Source organism: Paramisgurnus dabryanus, unplaced genomic scaffold (genome assembly GCF_030506205.2).
Source record: "Paramisgurnus dabryanus unplaced genomic scaffold, PD_genome_1.1 h2tg000216l_1_65710__unclustered, whole genome shotgun sequence".
NCBI classification, from domain to species: domain Eukaryota; kingdom Metazoa; phylum Chordata; class Actinopteri; order Cypriniformes; family Cobitidae; genus Paramisgurnus; species Paramisgurnus dabryanus.
The window spans coordinates 15802-29316 of record NW_027394119.1 but is presented as its reverse complement, the minus strand read 5'-3'; the positions used below and the strand labels follow the sequence as shown (position 1 = coordinate 29316).

Genomic DNA, 13515 nt, shown 5'->3' with positions numbered 1-13515 from the left:
TTTTCGTGCAAAAGTGCCCAATTCGGCCTAAAATGCCTTCAGGGGCATTCTTATGATGAGAAATGTCGTTTAAAGGCATTTCCAGCTCAGACAAGCATTTTTCAAGCGATTTCAACATTTCAGATAGGACTGTGACTTTTCGTGCAAAAGTGCCCAATTCGGCCTAAAATGCCTTCAGGGGCATTCTTATGATGAGAAATGTCGTTTAAAGGCATTTCCAGCTCAGAAAAGCATTTTTCAAGCGATTTCAACATTTCAGGTTGGACTGTGACTTTTCGTGCAAAAGTGCCCAATTCGGCCTAAAATGCCTTCAGGGGCATTCTTATGATGAGAAATGTCGTTTAAAGGCATTTCCAGCTCAGAAAAGCATTTTTCAAGCGATTTCAACATTTCAGGTAGGACTGTGACTTTTCGTGCAAAAGTGCCCAATTCGGCCTAAAATGCCTTCAGGGGCATTCTTATGATGAGAAATGTCGTTTAAAGGCATTTCCAGCTCAGACAAGCATTTTTCAAGCGATTTCAACATTTCAGATAGGACTGTGACTTTTCGTGCAAAAGTGCCCAATTCGGCCTAAAATGCCTTCAGGGGCATTCTTATGATGAGAAATGTCGTTTAAAGGCATTTCCAGCTCAGAAAAGCATTTTTCAAGCGATTTCAACATTTCAGGTTGGACTGTGACTTTTCGTGCAAAAGTGCCCAATTCGGCCTAAAATGCCTTCAGGGGCATTCTTATGATGAGAAATGTCGTTTAAAGGCATTTCCAGCTCAGAAAAGCATTTTTCAAGCGATTTCAACATTTCAGGTAGGACTGTGACTTTTCGTGCAAAAGTGCCCAATTCGGCCTAAAATGCCTTCAGGGGCATTCTTATGATGAGAAATGTCGTTTAAAGGCATTTCCAGCTCAGAAAAGCATTTTTCAAGCGATTTCAACATTTCAAGTTAGACTGTGACTTTTCGTGCAAAAGTGCCCAATTCGGCCTAAAATGCCTTCAGGGGCATTCTTATTGTGAGAAATGTCGTTTAAAGGCATTTCCAGCTCAGAAAAGCATTTTTCAAGCGATTTCAACATTTCAGGTTGGACTGTGACTTTTCGTGCAAAAGTGCCCAATTCGGCCTAAAATGCCTTCAGGGGCATTCTTATGATGAGAAATGTCGTTTAAAGGCATTTCCAGCTCAGAAAAGCATTTTTCAAGCGATTTCAACATTTCAGGTAGGACTGTGACTTTTCGTGCAAAAGTGCCCAATTCGGCCTAAAATGCCTTCAGGGGCATTCTTATGATGAGAAATGTCGTTTAAAGGCATTTCCAGCTCAGAAAAGCATTTTTCAAGCGATTTCAACATTTCAGGTTGGACTGTGACTTTTCGTGCAAAAGTGCCGAATTCGGCCTAAAATGCCTTCAGGGGCATTCTTATGATGAGAAATGTCGTTTAAAGGCATTTCAAGCTCAGAAAAGCATTTTTCAAGCGATTTCAACATTTCAGATAGGACTGTGACTTTTCGTGCAAAAGTGCCCAATTCGGCCTAAAATGCCTTCAGGGGCATTCTTATGATGAGAAATGTCGTTTAAAGGCATTTCCAGCTCAGAAAAGCATTTTTCAAGCGATTTCAACATTTCAGGTTGGATTTTGACTTTTCATGCAAAGTGCCCAATTCGGCCTAAAATGCCTTCAGAAGCATTCTTATGATGAGAAATGTCGTTTAAAGGCATTTCCAGCTCAGAAAAGCATTTTTCAAGCGATTTCAACATTTCAGGTTGGATTGTGACTATTTCTGCAAAAGTGCCCAATTCGGCCTAAAATGCCTTCAGGAGCATTCTTATGATGAGAAATGTCGTTTAAAGGCATTTCCAGCTCAGAAAAGCATTTTTCAAGCGATTTCAACATTTCAGGTTGGATTTTGACTTTTCATGCAAAAGTGCCCAATTCGGCCTAAAATGCCTTCAGAAGCATTCTTATGATGAGAAATGTCGTTTAAAGGCATTTCCAGCTCAGAAAAGCATTTTTCAAGCGATTTCAACATTTCAGGTTGGATTTTGACTTTTCGTGCAAAAGTGCCCAATTCGGCCTAAAATGCCTTCAGGGGCATTCTTATGATGAGAAATGTCGTTTAAAGGCATTTCCAGCTCAGAAAAGCATTTTTCAAGCGATTTCAACATTTCAGGTTGGACTGTGACTTTTCGTGCAAAAGTGCCGAATTCGGCCTAAAATGCCTTCAGGGGCATTCTTATGATGAGAAATGTCGTTTAAAGGTATTTCAAGCTCAGAAAAGCATTTTTCAAGCGATTTCAACATTTCAGATAGGACTGTGACTTTTCGTGCAAAAGTGCCCAATTCGGCCTAAAATGCCTTCAGGGGCATTCTTATGATGAGAAATGTCGTTTAAAGGCATTTCCAGCTCAGAAAAGCATTTTTCAAGCGATTTCAACATTTCAGGTTGGATTTTGACTTTTCATGCAAAAGTGCCCAATTCGGCCTAAAATGCCTTCAGAAGCATTCTTATGATGAGAAATGTCGTTTAAAGGCATTTCCAGCTCAAAAAAGCATTTTTCAAGCGATTTCAACATTTCAGGTTGGATTTTGACTTTTCATGCAAAAGTGCCCAATTCGGCCTAAAATGCCTTCAGAAGCATTCTTATGATGAGAAATGTCGTTTAAAGGCATTTCCAGCTCAGAAAAGCATTTTTCAAGCGATTTCAGCATTTCAGGTTGGATAGTGACTATTTCTGCAAAAGTGCCCAATTCGGCCTAAAATGCCTTCAGGAGCATTCTTATGATGAGAAATGTCGTTTAAAGGCATTTCCAGCTCAGAAAAGCATTTTTCAAGCGATTTCAACATTTCAGGTTGGATTTTGACTTTTCATGCAAAAGTGCCCAATTCGGCCTAAAATGCCTTCAGAAGCATTCTTATGATGAGAAATGTCGTTTAAAGGCATTTCCAGCTCAGAAAAGATTTTTTCAAGCGATTTCAGCATTTCAGGTTGGATTGTGACTATTTCTGCAAAAGTGCCCAATTCGGCCTAAAATGCCTTCAGGAGCATTCTTATGATGAGAAATGTCGTTTAAAGGCATTTCCAGCTCAGAAAAGCATTTTTCAAGCGATTTCAGCATTTCAGGTTGGATTGTGACTATTTCTGCAAAAGTGCCCAATTCGGCCTAAAATGCCTTCAGGAGCATTCTTATGATGAGAAATGTCGTTTAAAGGCATTTCCAGCTCAGAAAAGCATTTTTCAAGCGATTTCAGCATTTCAGGTTGGATTGTGACTATTTCTGCAAAAGTGCCCAATTCGGCCTAAAATGCCTTCAGGAGCATTCTTATGATGAGAAATGTCGTTTAAAGGCATTTCCAGCTCAGAAAAGCATTTTTCAAGCGATTTCAACATTTCAGGTTGGATTTTGACTTTTCATGCAAAAGTGCCCAATTCGGCCTAAAATGCCTTCAGGGGCATTCTTATGATGAGAAATGTCGTTTAAAGGCATTTCCAGCTCAGAAAAGCATTTTTCAAGCGATTTCAACATTTCAGGTTGGACTGTGACTTTTCGTGCAAAAGTGCCCAATTCGGCCTAAAATGCCTTCAGGGGCATTCTTATGATGAGAAATGTCGTTTAAAGGCATTTCCAGCTCAGAAAAGCATTTTTCAAGCGATTTCAACATTTCAGATAGGACTGTGACTTTTCGTGCAAAAGTGCCCAATTCGGCCTAAAATGCCTTCAGGGGCATTCTTATGATGAGAAATGTCGTTTAAAGGCATTTCCAGCTCAGAAAAGCATTTTTCAAGCGATTTCAACATTTCAGATAGGACTGTGACTTTTCGTGCAAAAGTGCCCAATTCGGCCTAAAATGCCTTCAGGGGCATTCTTATGATGAGAAATGTCGTTTAAAGGCATTTCCAGCTCAGAAAAGCATTTTTCAAGCGATTTCAACATTTCAGGTTGGACTGTGACTTTTCGTGCAAAAGTGCCCAATTCGGCCTAAAATGCCTTCAGGGGCATTCTTATGATGAGAAATGTCGTTTAAAGGCATTTCCAGCTCAGAAAAGCATTTTTCAAGCGATTTCAACATTTCAGGTAGGACTGTGACTTTTCGTGCAAAAGTGCCCAATTCGGCCTAAAATGCCTTCAGGGGCATTCTTATGATGAGAAATGTCGTTTAAAGGCATTTCCAGCTCAGAAAAGCATTTTTCAAGCGATTTCAACATTTCAGGTTAGACTGTGACTTTTCGTGCAAAAGTGCCCAATTCGGCCTAAAATGCCTTCAGGGGCATTCTCATGATGAGAAATGTCGTTTAAAGGCATTTCCAGCTCAGAAAAGCATTTTTCAAGCGATTTCAACATTTCAGGTTGGACTGTGACTTTTCGTGCAAAAGTGCCCAATTCGGCCTAAAATGCCTTCAGGGGCATTCTTATGATGAGAAATGTCGTTTAAAGGCATTTCCAGCTCAGAAAAGCATTTTTCAAGCGATTTCAACATTTCAGATAGGACTGTGACTTTTCGTGCAAAAGTGCCCAATTCGGCCTAAAATGCCTTCAGGGGCATTCTTATGATGAGAAATGTCGTTTAAAGGCATTTCCAGCTCAGAAAAGCATTTTTCAAGCGATTTCAACATTTCAGGTTGGACTGTGACTTTTCGTGCAAAAGTGCCGAATTCGGCCTAAAATGCCTTCCGGGGCATTCTTATGATGAGAAATGTCGTTTAAAGGCATTTCCAGCTCAGAAAAGCATTTTTCAAGCGATTTCAACATTTCAGGTTGGACTGTGACTTTTCGTGCAAAAGTGCCCAATTCGGCCTAAAATGCCTTCAGGGGCATTCTTATGATGAGAAATGTCGTTTAAAGGCATTTCCAGCTCAGAAAAGCATTTTTCAAGCGATTTCAACATTTCAGATAGGACTGTGACTTTTCGTGCAAAAGTGCCCAATTCGGCCTAAAATGCCTTCAGGGGCATTCTTATGATGAGAAATGTCGTTTAAAGGCATTTCCAGCTCAGAAAAGCATTTTTCAAGCGATTTCAACATTTCAGGTTGGACTGTGACTTTTCGTGCAAAAGTGCCGAATTCGGCCTAAAATGCCTTTTAGGGGCATTCTTATGATGAGAAATGTCGTTTAAAGGCATTTCAAGCTCAGAAAAGCATTTTTCAAGCGATTTCAACATTTCAGATAGGACTGTGACTTTTCGTGCAAAAGTGCCCAATTCGGCCTAAAATGCCTTCAGGGGCATTCTTATGATGAGAAATGTCGTTTAAAGGCATTTCCAGCTCAGAAAAGCATTTTTCAAGCGATTTCAACATTTCAGGTTGGACTGTGACTTTTCGTGCAAAAGTGCCCAATTCGGCCTAAAATGCCTTCAGGGGCATTCTTATGATGAGAAATGTCGTTTAAAGGCATTTCCAGCTCAGACAAGCATTTTTCAAGCGATTTCAACATTTCAGATAGGACTGTGACTTTTCGTGCAAAAGTGCCCAATTCGGCCTAAAATGCCTTCAGGGGCATTCTTATGATGAGAAATGTCGTTTAAAGGCATTTCCAGCTCAGAAAAGCATTTTTCAAGCGATTTCAACATTTCAGGTTGGACTGTGACTTTTCGTGCAAAAGTGCCCAATTCGGCCTAAAATGCCTTCAGGGGCATTCTTATGATGAGAAATGTCGTTTAAAGGCATTTCCAGCTCAGAAAAGCATTTTTCAAGCGATTTCAACATTTCAGGTAGGACTGTGACTTTTCGTGCAAAAGTGCCCAATTCGGCCTAAAATGCCTTCAGGGGCATTCTTATGATGAGAAATGTCGTTTAAAGGCATTTTCAGCTCAGAAAAGCATTTTTCAAGCGATTTCAACATTTCAAGTTAGACTGTGACTTTTCGTGCAAAAGTGCCCAATTCGGCCTAAAATGCCTTCAGGGGCATTCTTATTGTGAGAAATGTCGTTTAAAGGCATTTCCAGCTCAGAAAAGCATTTTTCAAGCGATTTCAACATTTCAGGTTGGACTGTGACTTTTCGTGCAAAAGTGCCCAATTCGGCCTAAAATGCCTTCAGGGGCATTCTTATGATGAGAAATGTCGTTTAAAGGCATTTCCAGCTCAGAAAAGCATTTTTCAAGCGATTTCAACATTTCAGATAGGACTGTGACTTTTCGTGCAAAAGTGCCCAATTCGGCCTAAAATGCCTTCAGGGGCATTCTTATGATGAGAAATGTCGTTTAAAGGCATTTCCAGCTCAGAAAAGCATTTTTCAAGCGATTTCAACATTTCAGGTTGGACTGTGACTTTTCGTGCAAAAGTGCCGAATTCGGCCTAAAATGCCTTCAGGGGCATTCTTATGATGAGAAATGTCGTTTAAAGGCATTTCAAGCTCAGAAAAGCATTTTTCAAGCGATTTCAACATTTCAGATAGGACTGTGACTTTTCGTGCAAAAGTGCCCAATTCGGCCTAAAATGCCTTCAGGGGCATTCTTATGATGAGAAATGTCGTTTAAAGGCATTTCCAGCTCAGAAAAGCATTTTTCAAGCGATTTCAACATTTCAGGTTGGACTGTGACTTTTCGTGCAAAAGTGCCCAATTCGGCCTAAAATGCCTTCAGGGGCATTCTTATGATGAGAAATGTCGTTTAAAGGCATTTCCAGCTCAGACAAGCATTTTTCAAGCGATTTCAACATTTCAGATAGGACTGTGACTTTTCGTGCAAAAGTGCCCAATTCGGCCTAAAATGCCTTCAGGGGCATTCTTATGATGAGAAATGTCGTTTAAAGGCATTTCCAGCTCAGAAAAGCATTTTTCAAGCGATTTCAACATTTCAGGTTGGACTGTGACTTTTCGTGCAAAAGTGCCCAATTCGGCCTAAAATGCCTTCAGGGGCATTCTTATGATGAGAAATGTCGTTTAAAGGCATTTCCAGCTCAGAAAAGCATTTTTCAAGCGATTTCAACATTTCAGGTAGGACTGTGACTTTTCGTGCAAAAGTGCCCAATTCGGCCTAAAATGCCTTCAGGGGCATTCTTATGATGAGAAATGTCGTTTAAAGGCATTTCCAGCTCAGACAAGCATTTTTCAAGCGATTTCAACATTTCAGATAGGACTGTGACTTTTCGTGCAAAAGTGCCCAATTCGGCCTAAAATGCCTTCAGGGGCATTCTTATGATGAGAAATGTCGTTTAAAGGCATTTCCAGCTCAGAAAAGCATTTTTCAAGCGATTTCAACATTTCAGGTTGGACTGTGACTTTTCGTGCAAAAGTGCCCAATTCGGCCTAAAATGCCTTCAGGGGCATTCTTATGATGAGAAATGTCGTTTAAAGGCATTTCCAGCTCAGAAAAGCATTTTTCAAGCGATTTCAACATTTCAGGTAGGACTGTGACTTTTCGTGCAAAAGTGCCCAATTCGGCCTAAAATGCCTTCAGGGGCATTCTTATGATGAGAAATGTCGTTTAAAGGCATTTCCAGCTCAGAAAAGCATTTTTCAAGCGATTTCAACATTTCAAGTTAGACTGTGACTTTTCGTGCAAAAGTGCCCAATTCGGCCTAAAATGCCTTCAGGGGCATTCTTATTGTGAGAAATGTCGTTTAAAGGCATTTCCAGCTCAGAAAAGCATTTTTCAAGCGATTTCAACATTTCAGGTTGGACTGTGACTTTTCGTGCAAAAGTGCCCAATTCGGCCTAAAATGCCTTCAGGGGCATTCTTATGATGAGAAATGTCGTTTAAAGGCATTTCCAGCTCAGAAAAGCATTTTTCAAGCGATTTCAACATTTCAGGTAGGACTGTGACTTTTCGTGCAAAAGTGCCCAATTCGGCCTAAAATGCCTTCAGGGGCATTCTTATGATGAGAAATGTCGTTTAAAGGCATTTCCAGCTCAGAAAAGCATTTTTCAAGCGATTTCAACATTTCAGGTTGGACTGTGACTTTTCGTGCAAAAGTGCCGAATTCGGCCTAAAATGCCTTCAGGGGCATTCTTATGATGAGAAATGTCGTTTAAAGGCATTTCAAGCTCAGAAAAGCATTTTTCAAGCGATTTCAACATTTCAGATAGGACTGTGACTTTTCGTGCAAAAGTGCCCAATTCGGCCTAAAATGCCTTCAGGGGCATTCTTATGATGAGAAATGTCGTTTAAAGGCATTTCCAGCTCAGAAAAGCATTTTTCAAGCGATTTCAACATTTCAGGTTGGATTTTGACTTTTCATGCAAAGTGCCCAATTCGGCCTAAAATGCCTTCAGAAGCATTCTTATGATGAGAAATGTCGTTTAAAGGCATTTCCAGCTCAGAAAAGCATTTTTCAAGCGATTTCAACATTTCAGGTTGGATTGTGACTATTTCTGCAAAAGTGCCCAATTCGGCCTAAAATGCCTTCAGGAGCATTCTTATGATGAGAAATGTCGTTTAAAGGCATTTCCAGCTCAGAAAAGCATTTTTCAAGCGATTTCAACATTTCAGGTTGGATTTTGACTTTTCATGCAAAAGTGCCCAATTCGGCCTAAAATGCCTTCAGAAGCATTCTTATGATGAGAAATGTCGTTTAAAGGCATTTCCAGCTCAGAAAAGCATTTTTCAAGCGATTTCAACATTTCAGGTTGGATTTTGACTTTTCGTGCAAAAGTGCCCAATTCGGCCTAAAATGCCTTCAGGGGCATTCTTATGATGAGAAATGTCGTTTAAAGGCATTTCCAGCTCAGAAAAGCATTTTTCAAGCGATTTCAACATTTCAGGTTGGACTGTGACTTTTCGTGCAAAAGTGCCGAATTCGGCCTAAAATGCCTTCAGGGGCATTCTTATGATGAGAAATGTCGTTTAAAGGTATTTCAAGCTCAGAAAAGCATTTTTCAAGCGATTTCAACATTTCAGATAGGACTGTGACTTTTCGTGCAAAAGTGCCCAATTCGGCCTAAAATGCCTTCAGGGGCATTCTTATGATGAGAAATGTCGTTTAAAGGCATTTCCAGCTCAGAAAAGCATTTTTCAAGCGATTTCAACATTTCAGGTTGGATTTTGACTTTTCATGCAAAAGTGCCCAATTCGGCCTAAAATGCCTTCAGAAGCATTCTTATGATGAGAAATGTCGTTTAAAGGCATTTCCAGCTCAAAAAAGCATTTTTCAAGCGATTTCAACATTTCAGGTTGGATTTTGACTTTTCATGCAAAAGTGCCCAATTCGGCCTAAAATGCCTTCAGAAGCATTCTTATGATGAGAAATGTCGTTTAAAGGCATTTCCAGCTCAGAAAAGCATTTTTCAAGCGATTTCAGCATTTCAGGTTGGATTGTGACTATTTCTGCAAAAGTGCCCAATTCGGCCTAAAATGCCTTCAGGAGCATTCTTATGATGAGAAATGTCGTTTAAAGGCATTTCCAGCTCAGAAAAGCATTTTTCAAGCGATTTCAACATTTCAGGTTGGATTTTGACTTTTCATGCAAAAGTGCCCAATTCGGCCTAAAATGCCTTCAGAAGCATTCTTATGATGAGAAATGTCGTTTAAAGGCATTTCCAGCTCAGAAAAGATTTTTTCAAGCGATTTCAGCATTTCAGGTTGGATTGTGACTACCCCCCTAGAAATTTTACGTTCCCATAACGTTCTCAGAACGACCCCGCTGGTGTTAAGGACGTTGCCCAGTAAAGTTCCCAGAACGTTATGAGACGGACGTGTTGTGGAGTTCCCTAAAGGGTTGGAGGACGTTATTTGGCAGACCTCCACGGAACATTCAGGATGTTCTGTAAATGTTAAGGGGACCATATTTTATGTACACTTTACGTTCCCATAATGTTCTTAGAACGACCCCACTGGTGTTAAGGACGTTGCCCAGTTAAGTTCCCAGAACGTTATGAGGCGGACGGGTTGTGGAGTTCCCTAAAGGGCTGGAGGACGTTATTTGGCAGACCTCCACGGAACATTCAGGACGTTCTGGAAATGTTAAGGGGACCATATTTTATGTACACTTTACGTTCCCATAATGTTCTTAGAACGACCCCACTGGTGTTAAGGACGTTGCCCAGTTAAGTTCCCAGAACGTTATGAGACGGACGTGTTGTGGAGTTCCCTAAAGGGCTGGAGGACGTTATTTGGCAGACCTCCACGGAACATTCAGGACGTTCTGGAAATGTTAAGGGGACCATATTTTATGAACACTTTACGTTCCCATAATGTTCTTAGAACGACCCCACTGGTGTTAAGGACGTTGCCCAGTTAAGTTCCCAGAACGTTATGAGGCGGACGTGTTGTGGAGTTCCCTAAAGGGCTGGAGGACGTTATTTGGCAGACCTCTACGGAACATTCAGGACGTTCTGGAAATGTTAAGGGGACCATATTTTATGTACACTTTACGTTCCCATAATGTTCTTAGAACGACCCCAGTGGTGTTAAGGACGTTTCCCAGTAAAGTTCCCAGAACGTTATGAGACGGACATGTTGTGGAGTTCTTTAAAAGGGTGAAGGACGTTATTTGGCAGACCTTCACGGAACATTTAGGACGTTCAGAAAATGTTAAGAGAACCATATTTTATGTAGAAATTTTATGTTCCCGGAACGACCCCGCTGGTGTTAAGGACATTGCCTAGTAAAGTTCCCAGAACATTTAAGACATAGAAAATAGCCATAACTCAAACAATATATAATTATACTGTGAAATTGATACGGTTGGTGTGGTGGAAGATAAAGGAGGAGATGGAGATCATGATGAATCCAAAATGATAATCTTTAATTAATATAAAACAAGGAACATGGAAACTGGTACAGCAAAACACACAACACATCACTATAAACAAGAACTGACCTTGACAAACGGAAAAGTGGGGTATTTAGACAATGGAGTGATGAGGGGGATGACTGTCAGGTGAGGATAATAACAAACACAGTTCAGGTGAGAGAGTGAAAAGGATTATGGGAAATGAAGTCCAAATGGATGATGAACGGGGAAACATGGAGAAACAAGCAGGAACAAATTGGGACTGTGACAAAAATGTATCATTGAAAAACACAGAAAATAATTGAAGTGAGATTACAGGAAAAACAAATAGAAGGTCAAAATCTGGCAAATAAACAGAAGGATAATAAAAACAAATAAATAGCCAAAAAATACAAGAATAACATAAAAGCTAACAAAAACCCACATTAATTAAATTGTTTAAAACAATAAAGATGCAATTAAAACAAAACATTTACAGTTGGAGTGCATAACATGTAATAACAGATTTCAATATACAACAACTGGTTAAATAAAATTAAAAATAACCCACAAAATATTAAATTTATGTTTACAGATGTGCAAATGTGTATTAGATATATAAATGTAAAAAATAACACCATGCAATAAGGTCACAAGCTTGATAAACATCAACCTTTAGGAACTTCAATCTCCAGGTCTGGAGCCTGCAGAATAAGAGCATACAAATACAAATCCAGTTAAAAATACATTTACATAAAATGCATAAGTAAGGGAAAAAACACATATTAGAAAACATCACAAATCCAAGAACTAAGATTTTTAACATTCAAATCAAGATAAGATAAATTATGTTGGAAGATGTCAGACTTCCAAAAAGATTTTCAAATTACCAACTTAAAGAAAAAAGCAATTACAAACTACAAAAATGTTAAGCTCCAAAACTTGTTGGTCAAGTATTTTTTATTGCCTGCTTCATTATTTGCCATTATTCTTTAATACTTCAAACAATCCAAGCCCCAGTACCTGAAACATTTTTAAAACATGCTGTCACTTTTAAACCAAAACACTTGTGCTTTTGTATCTAATACTAATATTAGGCAAATTAACCCATACAAGAAATTACCTCATACAAAATTTAACAAATTCAACACATTCAATATTGTAATTTAAATCAAATTACACAAAGATAAATAATGAACATGACTGTTATGTTTTTAAATAGTGTATTAAAGTTACACCTTCTTTACCCAGATTGCAGGAAGGTACACTTCTTCAGGTTTGACAATGTGTGGTACATGACTTCTGCAAACAAAGCACAATAATCATTACATTTTTTTTTTGTAAAAAAAAAAGTAAAATAAAAAAGTAAGACAAACACTAATTTATGATTCTTAGGTATTAAATTCCTTTACAAAAGTATTTCCAAAAAGTGTCGATTTTTTTGTTTTGTACACAAAACATTTGATCTTCGGTTGGCTTCTTTGTGGGCTGAGCATTAATTAATTTTGTAAAGATCGAACATCTTAAAGATTTTTTTAACATCCTCTTTATGAAAATTGTTTAGCTCACTGTAAGCCTGCATGTTTATCGTTATACTTTAAATGGCAAATAAGAATATATAGCCTAACATAGAAATAAAAAACATCACAGAAAAGAATAGCAAATAAACAGAAAAAACATTCATGTAACTCGCTGTAGAACAACGAGTGAAATCTATGTAGGTTTAAAAAGAAAAGTATCTTAACTTACCTTACAGTATTATATAAAGACAAAACAAAGATCACGCGTCGTCAAGTGTGGCAGTTTGAATTTCATGCGACTTCCGGGTCCTCTTGTAAGCTGTAGCATTATGGGAAAGGTAGTCCTTTTTTTTATAAAGCGGATTGAACGCTGTTGCTGTTAACTGACTACTGTTTCCAAGATGCATTGCAATCTACATCATCATATTCATAGAGTACAACATAATACATATTAGTATAGTATTACTTACTAGTTTTTTTGTGCTTGTTAACACAATTTAATGTAAAGTCTTATTTAATTGCTATTTGTCTTTGTCTGATGTAGGATAGTGCAGACTGAATCACTCATTTATTTTTCTTCATTCTGAAATAATTTATTTATTACTTTGTTTGTATGGTCCACTGCACATTGACACATCCTTTGTATTAACTGCCTATAAAAATAAAATGCTCTAACTGTAATTTCATATTTTGTCCTCCTAGTGATATTAGGAACATTATTAAATGACCAACAGAGGAACATGTGAGAACATTCTATTAATTTTCCAAATGTCCTCTTTGTAACGTTGCCATGTGACCACAGAATAACCAATATGGGACGTCCCCCTAAATTCATATCAGGAACATTATTATATGACCAACAGAGGACCATGTAGGATGGTTCTGTAAATGTTCCAAATGTCCTCTCTGTAACGTGCTTATGTGACCACAGGATAACCAATATGGGACGTCTTCCTACAGTCATTTCGGGAACGTTTTTATCTGACGAACATAGTACCATGTGGGAGTGTTCTGTAAATGTTTCAGGTGTCCTCTCTGTAACGTTCTTATGTGACCACAGGATAACCAAAATGGAATGTCTTCCTACAGTCATATCGGGAACGTTTTTATCTGACCAAAATAGTACCATGTGGGAATGTTCTGTTAATGTTCCAAATGTCCTTTCTAAAACGTTCTTATGTGACCACAGCATAACCAATATGGAATGTCCCGCTACAGTCATATCGGGAACGTTATGATATAACCAAAATAGTACCATGTGGGAATGTTCTGTTAATGTCTCAGGTGTCCTCTCTGTAACGTTCTTATGTGACCACAGGATAACCAACATGGAACGTCCCGCTACAGTCACATCAG

The 13515-nt window shown here is 38.8% G+C and overlaps 1 long non-coding RNA gene across 1 annotated transcript; it reads right to left on the bottom strand.

The window, feature by feature from the left end:
- Positions 1 to 10665: 10665 nt before the first annotated feature.
- LOC135765514 (uncharacterized) lies at positions 10666 to 12465 on the bottom strand. The gene is made up of 3 exons (XR_010540794.2): positions 12389 to 12465; positions 11887 to 11941; positions 10666 to 11343 (listed from the first exon to the last, which is right to left on the bottom strand). It is a non-coding gene; the product is annotated as an uncharacterized lncRNA (long non-coding RNA).
- Positions 12466 to 13515: the final 1050 nt, after the last annotated feature.